General features: G+C 41.9%; 1 protein-coding gene across 1 annotated transcript in view; it reads left to right on the top strand.

Moving 5' to 3' along the window:
* Positions 1-20,379, top strand: part of enpp2l (ectonucleotide pyrophosphatase/phosphodiesterase 2-like) — a 136,019-nt gene that overhangs the window by 49,037 nt on the left and 66,603 nt on the right. The window lies entirely within an intron of this gene.

Consider the following 20,379-nt stretch of genomic DNA (forward strand, 5'->3'; position numbering starts at 1 on the left):
TATGAGGTAGGGTCAAAGAAAAACATCCAGACCCGGCTAAATTTTGCAAAAAAAAAAAACCATCAACTCTCCCAAAAGCATGTGGGAAAATATGTTATGGTCTGATGAAACCAAGGTTGAACTTTTTGGCCTCAATTCCAAAAGGTATGTTTGGCACAAAACACTGCGCGTCACCAAAAGAACACCGTACCTACGGTGAAGCACGGTGGTGGCAGCATCATGTTTTGGAGTTGTTTTTCTTCAGCTGGAACAGGGGCTTTTGTCAAGGTGGAGGGAATTATGAACAGTTCTAAATACCAGTCAATTTTGGCCCCAAACCTTCAGGTGTCTGCTAGAAAGTTGAAGATGAAGAGGAATTTCATCTTTCAGCATGACAGTGACCCCAAAAAAAGTTTTGGAATGGCCCAGCCAGAGCCCAGACCTAAATCCAATTGAAAATCTGTGTGGTGACCTGAAGAGGGCTGTGCACAAGAGACGCCCTCGCAATCTGACAGATTTGGAGCGCTTTTGCAAGGAAGAGTGATCAAATATTGCCAAGTCTAGATGTGGCAGGCTGATAGACTCTGACCCAAAAAGACTGAATGCTGTAATTAAACCAAAAGGTGCTTCAGGGCAATTCCATGTAAATGTCAACCTCACCATGCAAAAATAAAGCAACATGTAATACATCAAAACCACTCCCAGAGATATCACCTAGGCCTGTATTTTACAGATGTGAATTAGTTGAACCAATTTGTAACCAACCTAATGTGTCACTGTCAGTCTTTCTTTCTTATAATGTAAACCCCAAGCTAAAATCAACTTTGATCATGTACAATTCTATATTATTGCCACAAGCCACAGAAATGTATGCAAAAATCCACAAAACAGCAAAACAATAGCCATCCTAAATATTATTTAAGAACTTTGATAGTTTTAGCTGATATTTAGAGAGTTTTTCAAAGGGTTATGGTAGTTAAATTGCTGATTTTCTAAACATAAGCCATGTCTATTTCAGACGTGTCACATCCATAACGGAATTTCGTCACATCCATAACGCTGACTTTTCCTTCCGAAACTCTGCATGAAATACAAAATATTTTAAACAAAGATTTTTTAATATTCACCTTGGACCCCTCTATCAAATGGATATCTCCATTTCAACATTAGATTTACGATTTCACAGAGTTTGATAAAAATGTACAGTCACCCAAGAAAAGTGATACTTTTTCTGTCACATCCATAACGCATCTTTTATTGGCATTTTCTGGCATGCCCTAGATGTACTATGGGAATTGTTCTTGTTCTATCACTTCTCCAGTATGCTACAGCCTTAAAATATGCAACACCTGTTTAAATATTGGGAGACAATAAAACATGCACTGGGTCATTTGTTGCCATTTTGAGTTCAAGTGTCACGTCCATAACGCTGGAATTGCCCTTCAACAAAGTATTAGTTTAAAGGTGTGCACACTTATGCAACCAGCTTATTGTATGGGTTTTTTTTTATTATTATTTATGTTTTCCCCCTAACAGATTTGCTTGTTTTTCAATTGAATTGTACAGGTTATAGGTCACATTAAAGGTGGGAAATGTTTTTAAATTATTTATCATGGTCTCATTTTTTTTACATCAGAAAAACCTATCATTTTAACAGGGTGTGTACACTTTTTATATCCACTGTAGTACAGGATAGCATCAGCCTGTATAACTACACTGTGATTTATAAACTCTGAGAAATAAGGGTTTCCTTAGAGATTCTTTGGATGGTTAATGGGTCTGCCTTTCCAAAGCAGAACCTTATCCAAAAGTGAAATTCTTTGTTGTCATGTTCTACATACAATAGATTATCCAAGGATTCTTTTTGAGGTATAAATCATGAAACGTGTGTGTACTTTATGCTTGAGCAGATTAAAGATAGCAGTTAAACTGGAAGATTTAAATGGCAGAAAACATGTCTACAGTTTTAAAGGCCTTAGACATGGCAACCAGCATGTCATGCATCTCTGCATGGTAAATATATTATAGCAACACTACAACTAGCACATGTGCAATGAGGACTGAAGTTGAGAGCTTTCCACTCAGAAGAGGGCAGGGTCGTGCCACTGGAGAATAACTGGATAAATCTATCATTTTACCCTGCATGACTTCCACTGATGGCTGTATTTAATTTGTGCTGACACAAATAGTTACTCTCACTTATGAGCTTTCGATTTTATTTTTCTTCTTCCTATTATTATTATTATCCTCCTAACGTTTTTCCAGATGATAAACCCTCAGTTTTCTACCAATTATAACCAAATTTCACATGAAGAACACCTCTGGGATGAATTAAGTTGCTATGACTTTTGGTGCTGATCTGGATCACTGAACCAGAATTATCCATGAAAAACAGGATTTTTTCCAGTCACTTATAACTGTCAATTTTCATGATTTTTTCAATCAGTTTTTTTTATTTTGCTCAACAAAATGACCTTCACCTTGACCTTCAATTGGCAAAGGTAAAAAAAAAAAAAGTCCCTCTCATGCCAGAATCTGGTCTTCCCAGGCAGTCTCCTGTCCCAGCACTAACTAACTCTTTAAGGCGTATGGGTGCGGTGCTGATCTCCATTTCGATAGCCATTGGCCTCTTGCCTATACAGCTAGGGTTACAGTGGGGGTCTAGTCCTCTGGTAACTGCGAGAGTTTGACTTCCCCACTCGCATCTGTATTGCAGCATGCCTTGGCAGACAGCAGTCAGTACTATTTTTTTCCCCTGCTGGCCAAAAGGCCCGAAGGGGGATTATGTCATAGCAATGTCTGTCTGTCCGTCCATCCATCCCAGGAATGGGTACTCACCCTCTAAAATCAACTCCTTTCACACTTTTTGGAGGAATTTCACAAAACCTGGCAGAAGGCTTTGTTATAGGACAGTAATATGCATATTGCAATTTCGTTTGCAATATATTGTAGTGGGGATATTGTGCTCTCAGAGCACTCTTGTTATGATGGTCTTTGGTATGATCCAACCGCGAGTAGAACTCACCATCTCCCAGTCAAGAGGCGGACACGCTAACCACAAGGCCAACTCGCGGTCAACTGACAAAGGTCAGCTAGTGCAAATTACTGGGACTTTAGTCACAGTCTCTATCTAGTTTTCTATTATTGTTATCGTTCTAGGGTTCATCGGTTTCATTTCTATACAAGTTATATCTAGGTATATACCATACACCTGGGGAATATAACTGTCGATCATGTAATAGAAAACACTTTCCGTAAGATATGTGCAATTCCCAACAACACTATTTTCTGAATTTGGTTGATCTCACTACCTCCTGGTATTCTCCCAAGGTACTCACTCAATCCCTTTTTTATCACCCCAAGTGCTCCAATTACGACTGGGATCATTTTAGTCTTCATACCCCACATTCTAGACGCTTCGATTTCCAGATCTTTGTATTTCGCTAACTTTTCAAATTCTTTCGTTGACACATTTCTGTCTGATGGAATGGTGATATCAATCAGGGTACATTGTTTGGTGCGATGGTGTTTGATGGTAATATCAGGCCTGTTGTTGCTTAAGGCTCTGTCAGTCATGATTGGCATGTCCCAAAGAATCGTGACCATGTTTTTTCTTCCACTGTTTTTGGTTGATGTTCATACCAGCTTTCTTTAATTTCAATATGGTAGTGTTTGAGGATATTTTGATGGATATAGGCAGCAACATTATTATACCTAGTTATGTACTCAGTTTTAGCCAACACTGGACATCCTGAAATAATATGATCGACTGTCTCTTGAAAAGATCCACATCGTCTGCACATAGGATCTGCGCCTGTTATGATCCGCCCCGGACTTCCACTCCGGAGAATCATTCTTCTACTGCAGTCAGCAGGGACACATCTGCCGAGCCTGCCCGCTAAAAGGACAAGCCCACCAGTGAATCGAGGGGCCCTGGTGGGCAATGCTCGGAACCAGTCCCCTGCTGACTGACCGTTGCTCCCCGTCATCATCACTCTCAACAACCGGCATCACCATCTTCAGGCACTCGTCGGCTCAGGGGCGGACAGGAACCTGATCTGCTCCGCCACCACCAAGGATCTCGGAATCCCATTACTCGCCCTCGAGGTCCCTCTCACCATCCTGACACACAATGGCACTGGCTTGACCACCATCACTCACCTCACCACCCCGCTCACCCCAAGGATTTCAGGTAATCACTCCAAAACTATACAACTTCACGTCATGAATAACCCTCACGTTCCCGTTATTCTTGGATTACTCTGGTTGATGCAGCACAACCCCCACCTAAACTGGACTGACCACACCATCTTAGGCTGGAGTCCTTCCTGCCTGGCCTCCTGCCTGAACTCCGCTCTATCTCCCGCCATACCACCTCTGCCCTCAGCCAGCGAGTTTCCCGACCTTTGTCATGTGCTTCTGGAGTATCTGGACCTCAAGCCTGTCTTCAGTAAGACCCAAGCAGTGTCCCTTCCCCCTCATAGGCCCTATGACTGCGGTATCGACCTCCTGCCAGGGACGGTGCCACCCAAGGGACGTCTCTACTCTCTTTCCCCCGCCGAGAGACAAGCCATGGAGAAATACATCACTGAGTCTCTGGCAGCTGGGATCATCTGCCCTTCCTCCTCCCCAGCAGGGGTAGGATTCTTCCTCATGGAGAAGAAAGACAAGTCGTTCCGCCCCACATTGACTATCGAGGTCTCAACGCCATCACAGTCAAGAACTGCTACCCACTACCACTCATTACTACAGCCTTCAAACTACTCCAGGGAGCTAAGGTGTTCACTAAACTGGACTTATGCAATGCCTATCACCTAGTTAGGCTCAGGGAAGGGGACAAGTGGAAGACAGCCTTCAACACCACCACAGGCCACTATGAGTACCTCGTAGTCCCTTTTGGCCTGACTAGCGCGCCTGCGGTATTTCAAGCATTGGTTAATGATGTCTTGAAGGACTTTCTTAACACCTTTGTCTTTGTTTACCTGGACGATATCTTGATTTTCTCTCGCTCCCTGGAGGAACATCGGGGTCACGTCCGGCAGGTTCTTCAACACCTGCTGGAGAATAAGCTGTTCGTTAAGGCAGAGAAGATCGAGTTCCACCAAGGCTCTGTCTCATTCCTGGGGTTCATCATTTCACCAGCCAAGATCCAGATGGACCCCCTCAAGTTGGAGGCAGTCGCTGACTGGCCCACCCCATCTTCAAGATGAGAGCTCCAGCGCTTCCTGGGGTTCGCCAACTTTTATAGGCGTTTCATCCGCAACTTTAGCATGGTGACCAGACCTCTCTCAGCCCTGACCTCGACCAAGACCAAGTTCAAGTGGGGGGAGAAAGCAGAAAAACCCTTTTCCAGTCTCAAGCACAGGTTTACCACAGCACCCATTCTCACCATACCCGATTCTACCAAGCAGTTTATCGTCGAGGTCGACGCCTCCGAGTCAGGAGTTGGAGCCATCCTATCCCAGAGGGCCAACGACAACAAGGTCCACCCATGCTCCTTCTTCTCCTGCCAGCTATCCGCAGCTGAACGAAACTACGACATCGGCGACCATGAACTACTGGCTGTGAAACTAGCCTTGGAGGAGTGGAGGCACTGGCTCGAGGGGTCTGACCTCCCGTTCCTAGTCTGGACCGATCATAAAAACTTGGAGTATCTCAAGTCTGCCAAATGTCTCAACTCCCGTCAAGCCCGTTGGTCTCTCTTTTTCTCCCGATTCAACTTCACGCTCTCCTACTGCCCAGGTTCCAAGAACGGCAAACCCGACGCCCTGTCCAGGATGTTCTCTTCCCACCAAGAGGAGTCTAAGCCACCCGAGACTATCCATCCTCCACGCTGCCTGGTGGGAGCCGCTATTTTAGAGGTTGAGATGCTCATGCAGAAGGCCCTGGAGCAGGACCCCGGTGAAGGTAACTCCAACAATATTCCTCGTAACCATCTGTTTGTCCCGTCATGTGCGAACTCAGGTGCTGCAGTGGGGTGACGGTTCCAAGTTGGCCTGTCATCCAGGAGCCGCCCGAACCCTGGCTCTCATCTAGCAGCGCTTTTGGTGGCCATCCATCAAGGAGGACGTCCAGGAGTTTGTGGCAGCCTGCGACATATGCTCCCAGAACAAGACAGCCAATCGACCCCCTGCCGGCCTACTAAGACCCCTTCCTACTCCGCATCGACCTTGGTCTCACATCACCCTGGACTTCATCACAGGACTCCCCAACTCAGGTGGCAATACATGCATCCTCACTGTCATTGACTGTTTTTCTAAGACTGTCCATTTCATTCCTCTGCCCAAGCTCCCCTCAGCCAAAGAGACCGCAGAACTATTCATCCACCACGTTTTCCACCTACATGGTCTGGCTGCCGACATAGTTTCTGACCGGGGTCCTCAGTTCACTGCACAGTTCTGGAGAGCCTTCCGCAAACTCATCGGGGCCACCTGTAGTCTCTCCTCAGGCTTCCACCCACAGACCAACAGCCAGGCAGAACGGGCTAACCAGGCTTTGGAGGTTGCACTCAGGTGCATGGCGTCCAGGGATGCCAGTTCTTGGAGCAAGTACCTACCTTGGATCGAATACGCACATAAGACTCTCCCTTCCTCTGCCACAGGTCTCTCTCCGTTCCAGTGCTCACTAGGGTACCAACCACCACTTTTCCCCAGCCAGGAGGAGGAGGTCACCGTACCATCAGCCCAGACCTTTATACACCACTGCAGGAGGATGTGAGCATTGGCCTGGAGAAGACTCATTCACTCCGCACTCACATCCAAGAAGCAGGCTGACAAACATCGCTCCAAGCCACCCACCTACCGAGTGGGCCAATGAGTTATGCTCTCCACGTGCCACCTGCCACTTAGGGCCATCTCTCGCAAGCTGGCACCCAGGTTCCTTGAACCCTTCCTCATCAAGAAGGTAATTAACCCATGTTCCGTTAGATTGGCATTTCTACTCACCATGCGACGTGTTCACCCTACCTTTCATGTATCACAGCTTAAACTTCTGGTTTCCAGTCCTTTGCTGGACTGGAAACCGGGGGGGGGGGGGGTGTACTGTTATGATCCGCCCTGGACTTCCACTCTGGAGAATCATTATCTCCCAGTTCAGCGCAATCCGGATATGGGACGGGACTTCCACCTTGCTGGCATCCACTTCCTGGTTTGCTCTGCTGTGCATAAAAGGGCTGTTCTCAGAAGGGGACTTTGCCAGGTTGAGGCTTGGGGACGCGATGAGTGCATCCGTGAATGCAAAAGAGCTGCCAGATTCAGTGCAGCTGGCGTTTGGTGGACTGGGGTGCGATCATGGATTGAAAGGGGTTCTAGATGAGTGTGAAACTAATGATTTGGAGGAATTTTCAGAAGAGAATGACCGTGAGAGTAATATAAGTGAAGATAAGTCAGGTAAATGGAATTTCGTTCAAAGAGCATCGAAGAAAAGAAAGGTGAAAGCTAAACAAGATGAAGTGAAAAGATTGAGGATTGATGTTAAAGTTGTGATGCGATTTCAAACCCCCTGTATATTAAACCCATTGAAAGTCAGTGAAGCCATTTATAGGCAAGTAGGTGAAGTTCGCTCCATCAGAACGTTAAAAGATGGTAACCTGTTAGTTGTTTGTCAAGATAGAGATCAGAGAATGGGATTAATGAAGCTTAAAACTTTACTGGGGAAACATGTTAAAGCCCAAGACTGGGAAGAAAGAGGTAGAATAATGGCAGTGATATCAGGTGTATCGACTGATTTGTTAGAGGACGATATTAAAAGCAATGTAAAAAGAGTTAAAATCAACAGAGTCAAGCGTTTGCTTAGGAGTGGAATTAAAGGACCAAGTTTGTCTGTCTAGTTAGTGTTGGATGAGGTTAAGATGCCTGAGTGGATCATGATTAGATATATAAGTTATATGACAAGGCCTTACATCCCCCTACCAATTAGATGCTTTAAATGTCAGTGATGTGGACACATTTCTTCTGTGTGCAAGTCAAAACTTAGGTGTGCTAAATGTGGAGGCGAACATGAATATGGTAAATGTGAGGAAGGAACAAAAATCAAGTGCTGTACCTGTGGAGGTGAACACAGTGCGGCCTATACAGGGTGCGAGATGTATAAAAGAGCAATTCAAGTGCAAAGTGTTAAGGTGAAGGAGAGTGTTACTTATGCTGAAGCTATTAAAAAGGTTGACAAAGAAAACCAAGCAAAATCAAGGCAAGGCAAGGCAAGTTTATTTATATGGCGCATTTCATACACAGTGGTAGTTCAATGTGCTTTACAGAGGTAAGGCAAAACAGTAAACAATAGAAAATAAAATTACATAAAATAAAGGGGGAAGAAGAGAGAAAAATAAAAATAATATGAGAATTAAACAATAGTAGAAATAAAGTAATAAAATGAAGTAAAAGTTCAGTAAAAACAGCAGAATAAAATGGAATAAAAGTTAAGTAAAGTTTAAAACATGCAAAGACTGTAAAAGTTAAGTAAAGTTTAAAACATGTAAAGATGATGATATTTATCAGTTAGCAGAAAGCATCTGAGAACAGCTTGGTCTTTAGTCTAGATTTGAAGCTGCCAACAGCAGGAGCATTTTTAATGTCCTCTGGGAGTTGGTTCCATAGCTGTACTGCATAGTAGCTAAAAGCTGCTTCACCACACTTTGTTTTAACAACAGGTTTTACCAGTAAATTTTGCTGCTGCGATCTGGTAGATCTAATTGGGTTAGGCCGCTGCAACATATCAGAGAGGTAATTGGGCCCTGTACCATTTAGAGATTTGTACACCAGCAGCAATGCTTTAAAGTCAATTCTGTAGCTTACTGGAAGCCAGTGAAGGGACCTTAGAATTGGAGTAATGTGCTCTGTTCTTTTTGTTCGTGTGAGAACCCTAGCCGCTGCATTTTGAATCACCTGAAGTCGTTTGATGGTCTTTTTTGGCAGGCCTGTGAAAAGGCCATTGCAATAGTCAACCCTACTAGAGATGAAGGCATGTATAAGTTTTTCCAGATCATTTTTTGACATAAGTCCTCTTAGTCTGGAAATGTTTTTTAGGTGATAAAATGCCGATTTAGTGATTGCTTTCATGTGACTGTCAAAGTTTAGCTCGCTGTCAATGAAAACACCAAGATTTTTAACCATATCTTTTGTTTTAATCCCCTTTGTGTCAAGAATAGTGGTAATCCTGAGTCTTTCATCTTTTTTCCCAAATAGAATTACTTCTGTTTTATCTGTGTTCAGATGAAGAAAATTTTGTGACATCCAGTTGTTGATTTGGTTGATACACTGGTAGAGACATTCAAGGGAGCCATAATCATTAGGTGATAGAGCAAAATACATTTGGGTGTCATCTGCATAGCAGTGATACAAAATTGAGTTGTTCTTGATAATTTGTCCAAGTGGGAGCATATAAAGGTTGAATAGTAATGGTCCAAGGATTGACCCCTGGGGGACACCACAGGTCAAGGACATTGATGTTGAGGTACAATTTCCCATGGTAACAAAGAAGCTTCTAAGTATGATTTTAACCAATTGATAACTTTACCAGTCAACCCAACCCAGTGTTCAAGTCGATATAGCAGTATGTTGTGATCAACAGTATCAAAAGCTGCACTGAGGTCCAGTAACACCAGGACCGATGTTTTGCCTGCATCAGTATTAAGACGTGTCATTTATAACTTTAATCAGCGCTGTTTCAGTGCTGTGATTGGCACGATATCCTGACTGAAAGTTATCAAAACAGCTGTTTGATATCAAGAAAGCAGTTAATTGATTGAAGACAATTTTTTCAAGGATTTTCCCGATGAATGGTAGATTTGATATTGGCCTGGAGTTGTTCAATACTGAAGCATCCAGATTATTCTTTTTAAGTAGGGGCTTTACAACGGCTTTTTTCAGGGACACAGGAAAAATGCCAGTCTCTAGGGATGTATTTATAATCTGAAGCACATCTGTAATTATGAGGTGAAGAACAGACTTAAAAAAGTTGGTGGGCAGAATGTCCAATTCAGATGTTGAGGAACTGAGAGTTTGTGCAGTTTTTTCAAGAGTCTCAAAATCAATCAGACAAAAGTCTGACATTGTCTTGAAATTGTCTGTCTGTGTCACTGGTGATTGCAGCTTTTCAGTTATTTGCAACTAAGATATATTATGAGCAATATTCTGATGTATTTTATCAATTTTACCTTTGAAGAAGGATGCAAACTCATTGCATTTATTAACTGAGAGAAGTTCAGGTGCTAATTGTGGTGGGGGATTAGTTAGCTTCTCTACTGTTGAAAATAGCACATGGGCATTGTTCATATTCCTGTTGATGATGTTGGAGAAGAAAGACTGTCTTCATCTCATCTCATCTCATCTCATCTCATTATCTCTAGCCGCTTTATCCTTCTACAGGGTCGCAGGCAAGCTGGAGCCTATCCCAGCTGACTACAGGCGAAAGGCGGGGTACACCCTGGACAAGTCGCCAGGTCATCACAGGGCTGACACATAGACACAGACAACCATTCACACTCACATTCACACCTACAGTCAATTTAGAGTCACCAGTTAACCTAACCTGCATGTCTTTGGACTGTGGGGGAAACCGGAGCACCCGGAGGAAACCCACGCGGACACGGGGAGAACATGCAAACTCCACACAGAAAGGCCCTCGCCGGCCCCGGGGCTCGAACCCAGGACCTTCTTGCTGTGAGGCGACAGCGCTAACCACTACACCACCGTGCCGCCGAAAGACTGTCTTGCTTTACCAATTTCATAATTATATTTACAAAGCATCTCTTTATGGATTTGATAATGGATGTGAAGTTTAGATTTGCACCATTTTCTTTCAGTCTTCCTACATTCTCTCTTTAGCAGTTTAACAGCTGGGTATTGCTTCCATGGTGCTTTCTGCTTGTCATTGACTCTTGATTTTGAATGGAGCAATATCATCCATAATTTGGGTCATATTTAAATTCAAAATTTCCATTAAGTCGTCTACAGAGTCTGACATTTCAGTTGAAATCCGTGAGAGAGCTTGCTCAAAGAGAACACGTGTTGTCGTTTATGACTCGCCTACCCATAGTCATTGAGCTGTTCTGAATGTGAGGGGACATAGAGACATCAGAGAAAACACAGAAATGATCAGATAAAGCCAGGTCAACAACAGTAGTAGAAACAGTAAGACCCTTTGCGATAACGAGGTCAAGGGTATGACCACGAGAGTGGGTCGGCCCCTGTACATGTTGTACTGTACTACAACTAGATTGAAGTTGTCAATAAGTGCAAGTAGTTCTCTGGCATAAGTGTTTTCAGGATTATCTACATGCAAGTTAAAATCCCCAGATATAATAAGACAGTCAAACTCCAAGCAAATGACTGACAACAGTTCACCAAACTCTTCCAGAAAAACTTTGGCTGAATGTCTCGGAGGCCTGTAAACAGTTAATAACAGTATGGTAGGAGAGCATGTAACAAGTGCACATAAGTGTTCAAAGGATGTAAAATCACCAAGTGAGGACTGTTTACATTGAAAAGAGGCTTTGAATATATTTGCGATCCCTCCACCTTTCCCATGTCGGGTAGCACTCATGAAATTAAAATTTTGGGGAGCTGCTTCAATAAGGGTGGTAGCACTCTTTGCTTGATCCAGCCATGTTTCAGTTAGAAGCAAAAAAATCAAGATTGTGTTTGCAAATAAGATCATTAATTAAAAATGACTTGTTTGAAAGTGATCTAATGTTCAGAAGAGCTAGCTTTACAGAAAGTCTAGAAGTAATATCCGCTTGGGCACTCTGATGTTGTTTTGAAACAGGAAGGAGACTAGACTGGTTTACCCCCTGGGTTAAATATGCTCTATGTTTTCTATTTCTTATCAACACAAGAATAGAGAATGGCATAGGCATACTGGGTCCCAGCTTGTTTTCAAAACTACGCCCAATGCAGGGACCCACAGCACATCATACAAGACTCTCTGTATATTCCATGAGGTTGGGAGGGGGAAGGAGTGATGTCATGTATTTTTTAGATGGTGAAAAAGATTGGTAGCCAGCTGAAAGTCCTGGGTGAACACAGTTCAGTCTGTTGGTTGATTTTCAATGAACTGGGTACACTGCTTGTCGCGAATGATTTGGGCTGGAAAAAGAGAGTGTAGCCATTGGCAGCAATCTCTGCATACTTTTAGGGAAATCCATGCAGGGGGGAGACGGGGATGGTACAATAAAGTCAGAAGAGCGAGACTGAGATTGGGACTTTGGTGAGGTCTTTGTGAGTGTCTCCATGACTGTCTCTGTGGTGACTGTCTCCCTGACAGTCTCTGTGATACTTGCATGGGGTTGAGATGTGGATGATGCAGCCTTGGCATGATTGTCTTTGGTCAGGTCCTCAATCTGGATGGGCGATGCAGATATTTGTGGCTGCCCATTGTTAACAACATGCTCACATTCTCCATGTGATTGTTGATGTCCTTGGCAGTCTGCCCCAGATGGCTGTGTGTCCTTGTTGAAGCATCTCTGCTGTGCTTGCATGGTATATCAAGGGTTAAAGTAGGTATGACTCCTGTAGTTTTACCCCCGAGTCAAACTCAAATGACTCAGAAATACTGTAAAGTAACTGAAGAGACTTTAATTGTGGATAAGAAAATTTTCATTGCTTTTATGGTGGAAGTGGTTAATTGCTCAGCCCAAGTAGCAAGTAGAACTGATAGAATAAAAATAATTAAAAAATCAGCGGAAAAGTATCTAGAGAGTCATGAATTGTCAGTTGATTCCATTCACAATATGGTATTAGGGGTATCTGATAGTCAAGCACCATGTGGCAGTAAATAATGACTTTATCTATTCTACAGTGGAATGCCAGGAGCTTAATTGCTAATGGTCAGGAACTAAAACACTTTATTGAGGAACAAGTTGTTAAACCAAACATTATCTGTATACAGGAAACCTGGTTAAAACCATCACTTGATTTTATAATATATGGATACATAGCAGTGCGTAAAGACAGGGATACTGCAGGAGGTGGACATTCATTCAGCAAGGGATTAATTACCGAGCTTTAAATATAAAGAGGTTGAACCAGTTCTGGTTGAGATTTGGGTAGGTAAAACTAAGATTAAAATTGGCAACTTTTATAACCCTGGTAAAAGAATTTTGAGAGAGATGGTATGTGTGGGGGGATAAATGGAAAGTGAGTACTGTGTGGAGATTTTAATGCACATAACACTCTGTGGGGAGATACTAAGGTGGATAAAAATGGGAGCACTATTGAGGAGTTTATGGATGATTATAAGTTGGTTTGTTTAAATGATGGAAGGAACACTAGGTTTGATGCATATCATGGAATAGAATCAGCAATAGATCTTACAATAGTATCTGATCAGATAGCAGGGGTAAGTGAGTGGGAGGTAAATGAAAATTCTCTTGGTAGTGATCACTATATTATATGGTTAAGTATTAGAAATTAAAATGTGTGCTTTGAAGAGAATTGGTTTCCAAGATGGAAAATGAGAGAAGCAAATTGGGGGTTATATAGCATGAAGGCAAGTGGTAGGCTGATGGGAATAATATCAGATATGAGTAATGATGTTGATGAGTTAAACTCATCTCATCTCATTATCTCTAGCCGCTTTATCCTGTTCTACAGGGTCGCAGGCAAGCTGGAGCCTATCCCAGCTGACTATGGGCGAAAGGCGGGGTACACCCTGGACAAGTCGCCAGGTCATCGCAGGGCTGACACATAGACACAGACAACCATTCACACTCACATTCACACCTATGGTCAATTTAGAGTCACCAGTTAACCTAACCTGCATGTCTTTGGACTGTGGGGAAACCGGAGCACCCGGAGGAAACCCACGCGGACACGGGGAGAACATGCAAACTCCACACAGAAAGGCCCTCGCCGGCCACGGGGCTCGAACCCGGACCTTCTTGCTTTGAGGCGACAGCGCTAACCACTACACCACCGTGCCGCCCCTTGAGTTAAACTCAATTATTACAAATATATTATGTGAGTCAGCAGAAGAGGTTCTTGGCAAATCTTCTGGGATGAGGAAAAAGAGAATGGTACCTTGGTGGTCAGATGATTGTAAGGAAGCAATTAAAGCTAGAAATAAAGCTTTCAAAATTGTTAAATCAAACCATTCCAATTTAATGGAATACAAAAAATCTCAATCAAAAGTTAAAAGAATTGTAAGAGAAGTTAAAAGGAAATATTGGCGTGATTTCTGTTCTAAAATAGGGGCGGAAGCCAAAGTGGATGATATTTGGAGCATGATTAAAAAGATGGGAGGCATTAGAAAGGAGTTTTCCTTACCTGTGATTAAAAACAATGATGTGGAGGCAATAACTAATCAAGAGAAAGCAGAGATGCTTGCGAAAAGTTTTGTTAAGGTTCATAGTTCACAGAACTTAACTGATAATTGTCTTGGAGAGTTAAAGTAATAGATGAGAATAAAGGGTTACTGGAAAAGCAGGTAATAAGTGAGTGTACTTGATAAGGATTTTGCATTATTTGAACTTAGAGCGTTAAATGGGGTTAGGAACACTTCAGGGAAAGATGGTATATGTTATAAAATGATTAATGAAGTCAATGGCGTGGCTAAATATGCAATTTTAAGTCTTTTTAATAAGATTTGGGAGCAAGGTAGATTGCCTTTGTGTTGGAAACATTCTGTAGCGGTTCCAATTGGAAAACCAGGGAAGGATAAAACTGAAGTTAAAAGTTATAGGCCAATAGCATTAACATCTAATTTATGTAAGATTATGGAAAGAATGATCACTAGAAGGCTAGTGTATGAAATTGAAAAAAAGAGGTCTTGTCTCCCCACACCATATCAGGTTCCGTAGTGGACGTACTACAATGGACCCTATTGTATGTTTAGAAAATGAAATAAGGAAAGCATAAGTCAATAAAGAATCAGTTTTAGCAACATTATTTGATATAGAGAAAGCATAATGATATGCTATGGAAGGAGGGGTTGTTAATTAAGCTGAATAGGATGGGTATTGGTGGCAAGATGTTTAACTGGATGAGAGACTTCTTAAAGGATAGAACAATAGAAGTAAGAGTTGGGGTTAACTTCTCTAACATCTATTCAATAGAAAATGGAACACCTCAGGGTAGTGTATGCAGTCCAGTACTGTTCAACATTATGATTAATGATGTTTTTAATAAAATAGATGACATTAGAATCAATAGAGCATTATATGCTGATGATGGAGCTTTGTGGGTAAAAGGACGAAATATTGATAATATTAGAACTAAAATGCAATTGGCTATCAACAAGGTAGAAAAATGGGCATGTGAGTGGGGTTTTCATTTGTCTGTAGAAAATACTCAATTTATTTGTTTTTCAAGGAAAAGAGTAAGTCCCACACTAGAGCTTAACCTTCATCCTACCAAGTGGGGTCCATCTGGACCCCGCACCTATATGTTTGTTTGCCATTTTAAAAATATGTGACATACTGCCTCACCGTTTTATGAATTTGTCGGAATTTATGTCTTAATTAAAACACTAAAGCACCGGAAGATCAGCTTTTTGCATTGTGAAGGTATAATTAATTTGTTACTGGGGTCCAACTGGACCCCAGAGTAAAGTTTATCTGTCTTTCATTTTATAATTGAATAGCACACTGAAAGTTAACTTCTTTTATTTCTTTTATGTTCCATAATGAAACTACCAAGGCATTCCTTCTTGGGGTCCGTGTGGACCCCACTGCTGCAATAAGCACAGGCTGCAAAACAAAAGCCCTAAATTATTTTACAATTACTTTTTTGTTTTAAATTCTGTAAGAAAAGACCTAAGTTGTAATCCAGAATGTTTTACAGCTGCATGAGCTGCAAAAATCATGTACTGTATATAATGGCAATTTTTTTTTGTGGCGCTATAATTTGCTACATGTATGCTAGTTATTGCAATATTATTGCAATGTTATTGCATTTATAATACATCATTGATATTCAGCCATAGTGGATTTTGTTCTTCAATAAAGTTATGTCTGTTTGCTGCATTGAATTGGTTCTTACTGCATTGATTTCAAGGTGTTCCCTCCTGGGGTCCATACGGACCCCGCCTGGTAGTTTGTGTGTGTAAAATTGGCTGGTAGGATGAAGGTTAAGTGTGTTCTTTATGCCTTGGGCCCTTTAGTGTATTGCTGTTATTAATACAAGATGTTCTGAACAAAACTTATCTGGTGATTTTGTCTTTATAAGCTTTAATTTTAAAGAAAAGTATTGGGGTCCAAATGGACCCCACATGGTAAGATTAAGGTGTAAAATAGCATGGTAGGATGAGGGTTAAGTTATATAGCCAGTCCTTAGAGCAAGTTAATATTGTTAGGTACTTGGGAGTTTGGTTTGATGTCAAGTTAACATTTAAGGAGCATATTCAGAAAATAATTGAGAAATGCAAAAAGGGCATTAATGTTTTGAAATGTTTATCAGGGTACAACTGGGGAGCCTCAGGGATGTCCCTTAAAATAATTTATATTGCACTGATAAGATCAGTTTTAGATTATGGCTGTATTGTGTATCTTTCAGCATCGAAGACATTGCTTAATGAACTCAATAGAATGCAGGCTAAAAGTCTGAGGATTTGTTGTGGTGCATTTCGAACTTCTTCCATACCAGCATTACAAGTAGAATCAGGAGAAATGCCTTTAAGCCTCAGACGTCTTAAGTTGAGTATGGCTTACTGGATTAATTTAAATGGACATGAGGCATCACACCCTACTAAAAAAGTTCTCAGTGAGTGTTGAGAGTATGGTAGATCCCAGATTTGTAGCTTTGGATGGGATGGTAATAAATTAGCAAATCAATCGGGAATAGATGATATCATTTGTAGCAAGACTGTGCCCCTGGTATCAACTCCACCTTGGTTGTTTTGCTTCCCTACGGTGATCATGGAAACCAAAGAGATACACTCCTCCAGATTTAGCTATCAGAATGTAGAGCAATATTTAGGAAGTAGGTACTATAATACAACACAAGTTTATACAGATGCATCTAAAGATTCAGAGGGTAAAACAGGTATTGCAGTTTATATCCCTGATTACAAAATCTCTATTAAAAAGAGAACATCAGATCATCTGTCCATATTTGCAGCTGAAATGACTGCCATTATTATTGCATTACAGTGGATAGAAGAAGCTAGGCCCCCAAAGCAGTTTTTTTTTTTTTTCTGATTCTGTCATCTCTCACATCCATTCAAAGTGGAGAATCATCATGCCGACAGGACTTATGGAATGAAATTAATAATATCTTATTTGCAATCAGTCAACAGGGAATATCAATCCAGTTTGTATGGGTTCCAGCCAGGCCTGGAATTTCGTCATTTTAGGGGCAAGGCCACTTGGCCTTTTGTGCTGTCAATTTTTTGAGGGCACGAAAGCCAAAAGCCAGGGCACCAAGGCCATAAAATAAAACAATGATTTTAAGTTCACGTCTATAACGAATTTAATTTAAGGACTAATGACTCTTCTGAGGAAGATTGGAGTCTCAGTCGAAACTATCAAGCAGGTAAAGAAACATCTCCTACACTATTATGTCTGAAACTAAGAAAATATTGAACACATCTAAACTTATCAATCCATCACTCACTTCAAAAATTGTAAAACTTATTAAACCTATATCCTCCCATAATTTTTGTTCAATTGACACTGAATGTGCAAGAGCATCTTCAGACTGTACTACTACGCAGATTTTTGGTTAGTCAAAATTGAGCCTGGAGTACATCAAAATGTTTGACTGTAAATGGAACATATACTAGAATGTATATGAAAATGAATAAAAGTAAATGTTAATGTTGTAATGACGCCAAAAACAATGAGATAAAATCTCTTGCGATGGTGATCTTGTTAAGATGGTAGCAGTTACACTTCGGTTAAACAGCAAAAAGAAGCATACAATACTAGTAACAAAACAATGCTAACTGCATAGATTAAAAAAGTGGCTATGAACAGACAACAGCACATATCACGTATCATATTACGGCAGGAACAAGCAGTAGTAACATCCATGACCTTACGCTTAAAGCTCGACAAAGGAAAAACTTGACAGCAAGCTAATTAGCATTTGTTACCGGCTACAGTCGGTACTCGGCACGTTAAAAGTGGGTCAACGTTATAATGACATAACGTTACTGTACAAGCAATGCTTATTTAACGGTAACAAACTTAAGCCCTATACAGTATGTTGAAATTCCTCTCTTATTCGTTCATTAATTTATCACACAGTCTTACCTCAGTCAACTTCTTCCCTCCTTCTGTGAAAATTCAACATCTCAGACACACAAGTGGGCGGGGGATGCGTTTGATTAAGTCTTCTGGTTGGCTGGTGATGATTGGTGTCATTATAGCACGTCGGAGCGGTTCATGCCAGGCTCGAGTCCGATCCACCACTGATGAGTTGCCCAATAAGAATCCAGAATGTCGTCAAAAGACGTATTTTTTTCTCAATAGACGCAGGTGATGTTAAAGCCTATTGGCAGTCATGAGGCAGACTACAAAACCGCAGGGCATCAAGGCCACTGTGGCCTTACAGCAGATATTTTTTTCCAAGGGCACAAGGCCAAATTGAGAGGGCACGAGGGCCGTGGCCCTCGTGAAATTCCTGCCCTGGTTCCAGCCCATAAAGGAGTTGGTGGTAATGAGGAAGCAGACAAGCTGGCAAAAGAGGCAACCAAAGAAGATGAGGTTCAGTTAAATATTCCACTCAGTAGATCAGAAGTTAAGGTACTCATTAAACATAAAGTTAGCATAATATGGCAAGTTGAATGGGATAAGGAGAAGAAAGGTAGACACTTTTATATCTCATCTCATTATCTCTAGCTGCTTTATCCTTCTACAGGGTCGCAGGCAAGCTGGAGCCTATCCCAGCTGACTACGGGCGAAAGGCGGGGTACACCCTGGACAAGTCGCCAGGTCATCACAGGGCTGACACATAGACACAGACAACCATTCACACTCACATTCACACCTACGGTCAATTTAGAGTCACCAGTTAACCTAACCTGCATGTCTTTGGACTGTGGGGGAAACCGGAGCACCCGGAGGAAACCCACGCGGACACGGGGAGAACATGCAAACTCCACACAGAAAGGCCCTTGCCGGCCCCGGGGCTCGAACCCGGACCTTCTTGCTGTGAGGCGACAGCGCTAACCACTACACCACCGTGCCGCCACACTTTTGTATAATATACAAAAAGATATTTCCAGTAGCAAACCTAGTTACCCAGACAGGAGGAGGTTTGGTTTACAAGACTAAGAGTAGGCCATACTGGATTAAATAACAGCTTATACGTTATAAACAAACATCCATCTGGAAAATGTGAACTTTGTGGAGTGAGAGAGAATGTAGATCATGTTCTTTTAAGGTGCTTAAAATTCTACAGACAAAGAGAAAAACTGAAGAGGGAAGTGAATGCAGTTAAGAAAGCCATTAACGCAGTGAATGCAGTTAAGAACGCAGTTAAATTTGTCTAAAGAAAATTTAGAAGAAGAAGGGGACTTTGCCAGAACGTCTTGTTGGTTTCTCACGTCATCTCTGTGCCATTATTGCTTCCTGGATTTTTGCTCTCTGTTTTTGCCTATTCTTTGCCACAGTTTTTGCACTTTCGTCTTGCCATTTTTTCATGTTTTTTGTGCTACATTTTTTGTTTACAGTTTTTGTCGGACTATTTTTCATGTTTTTTCATACTAGCATTTTGTCTTTGCCTACCTCGTTTTTGTCAGGACTATTTTTGCTATTTTGTTCATTTACTCTCTTAGACTTCAATTAAATCTTTTTTTTATTAATTGGATTTTCTGGTTTGTGTTTCTGCTTTTGGATCCTAACTCACCACATCTCGCCACCCATAACAGCGCCATCATTTATGGTGTGGTGGTGGTAAACACACGTTGGCAGGCTTTGATCCTGCGCTACTACAATAAATCCCTCTGTTTCTGATTTTAATCCTGAGCTTCTTAGCCATTCATGTGTCCTTCTAATATCTACATCTGGTTTCTGCATTTTCTGTGGAAATTGCCCGTGTAATGGTTTTTCTACCCATTTTTCTTCAAGTTTCGACAGTCCAGCTCTTTTTGCTTTTGTTCGCTCGTTTCTTGCCTTCACATTTGATGTTGAGTGAGTCACCTCAGGGCTAGAGGCTATACCCAAGTGCGATCTGAAAGAAAAAAGAAAGAAACCTTTATTTGTCACATGCACACTTCAAGCACAGTGAAATTCATCCTCTGCATTTAACCCATCTGAAGCAGTGAACACACTCGTGCACACACCCAGAGCAGTGGGCAGCCCAGAGCGCCCGGGGAGCAATCAGGGGTCAGGTACCTTGCTCAAGGGCACCTCAGCCCAAGGCCGCCCCACGTCAACCTAACTGCATGTCTTTGGATTGTGGGGGAAACCAGAGCACCTGGAGGAGACTCACGCAGACACGGGGAGAACATGCAAACTCCACA

Source organism: Neoarius graeffei, chromosome 2 (assembly GCF_027579695.1).
Source record: "Neoarius graeffei isolate fNeoGra1 chromosome 2, fNeoGra1.pri, whole genome shotgun sequence".
Lineage (NCBI taxonomy): Eukaryota > Metazoa > Chordata > Actinopteri > Siluriformes > Ariidae > Neoarius > Neoarius graeffei.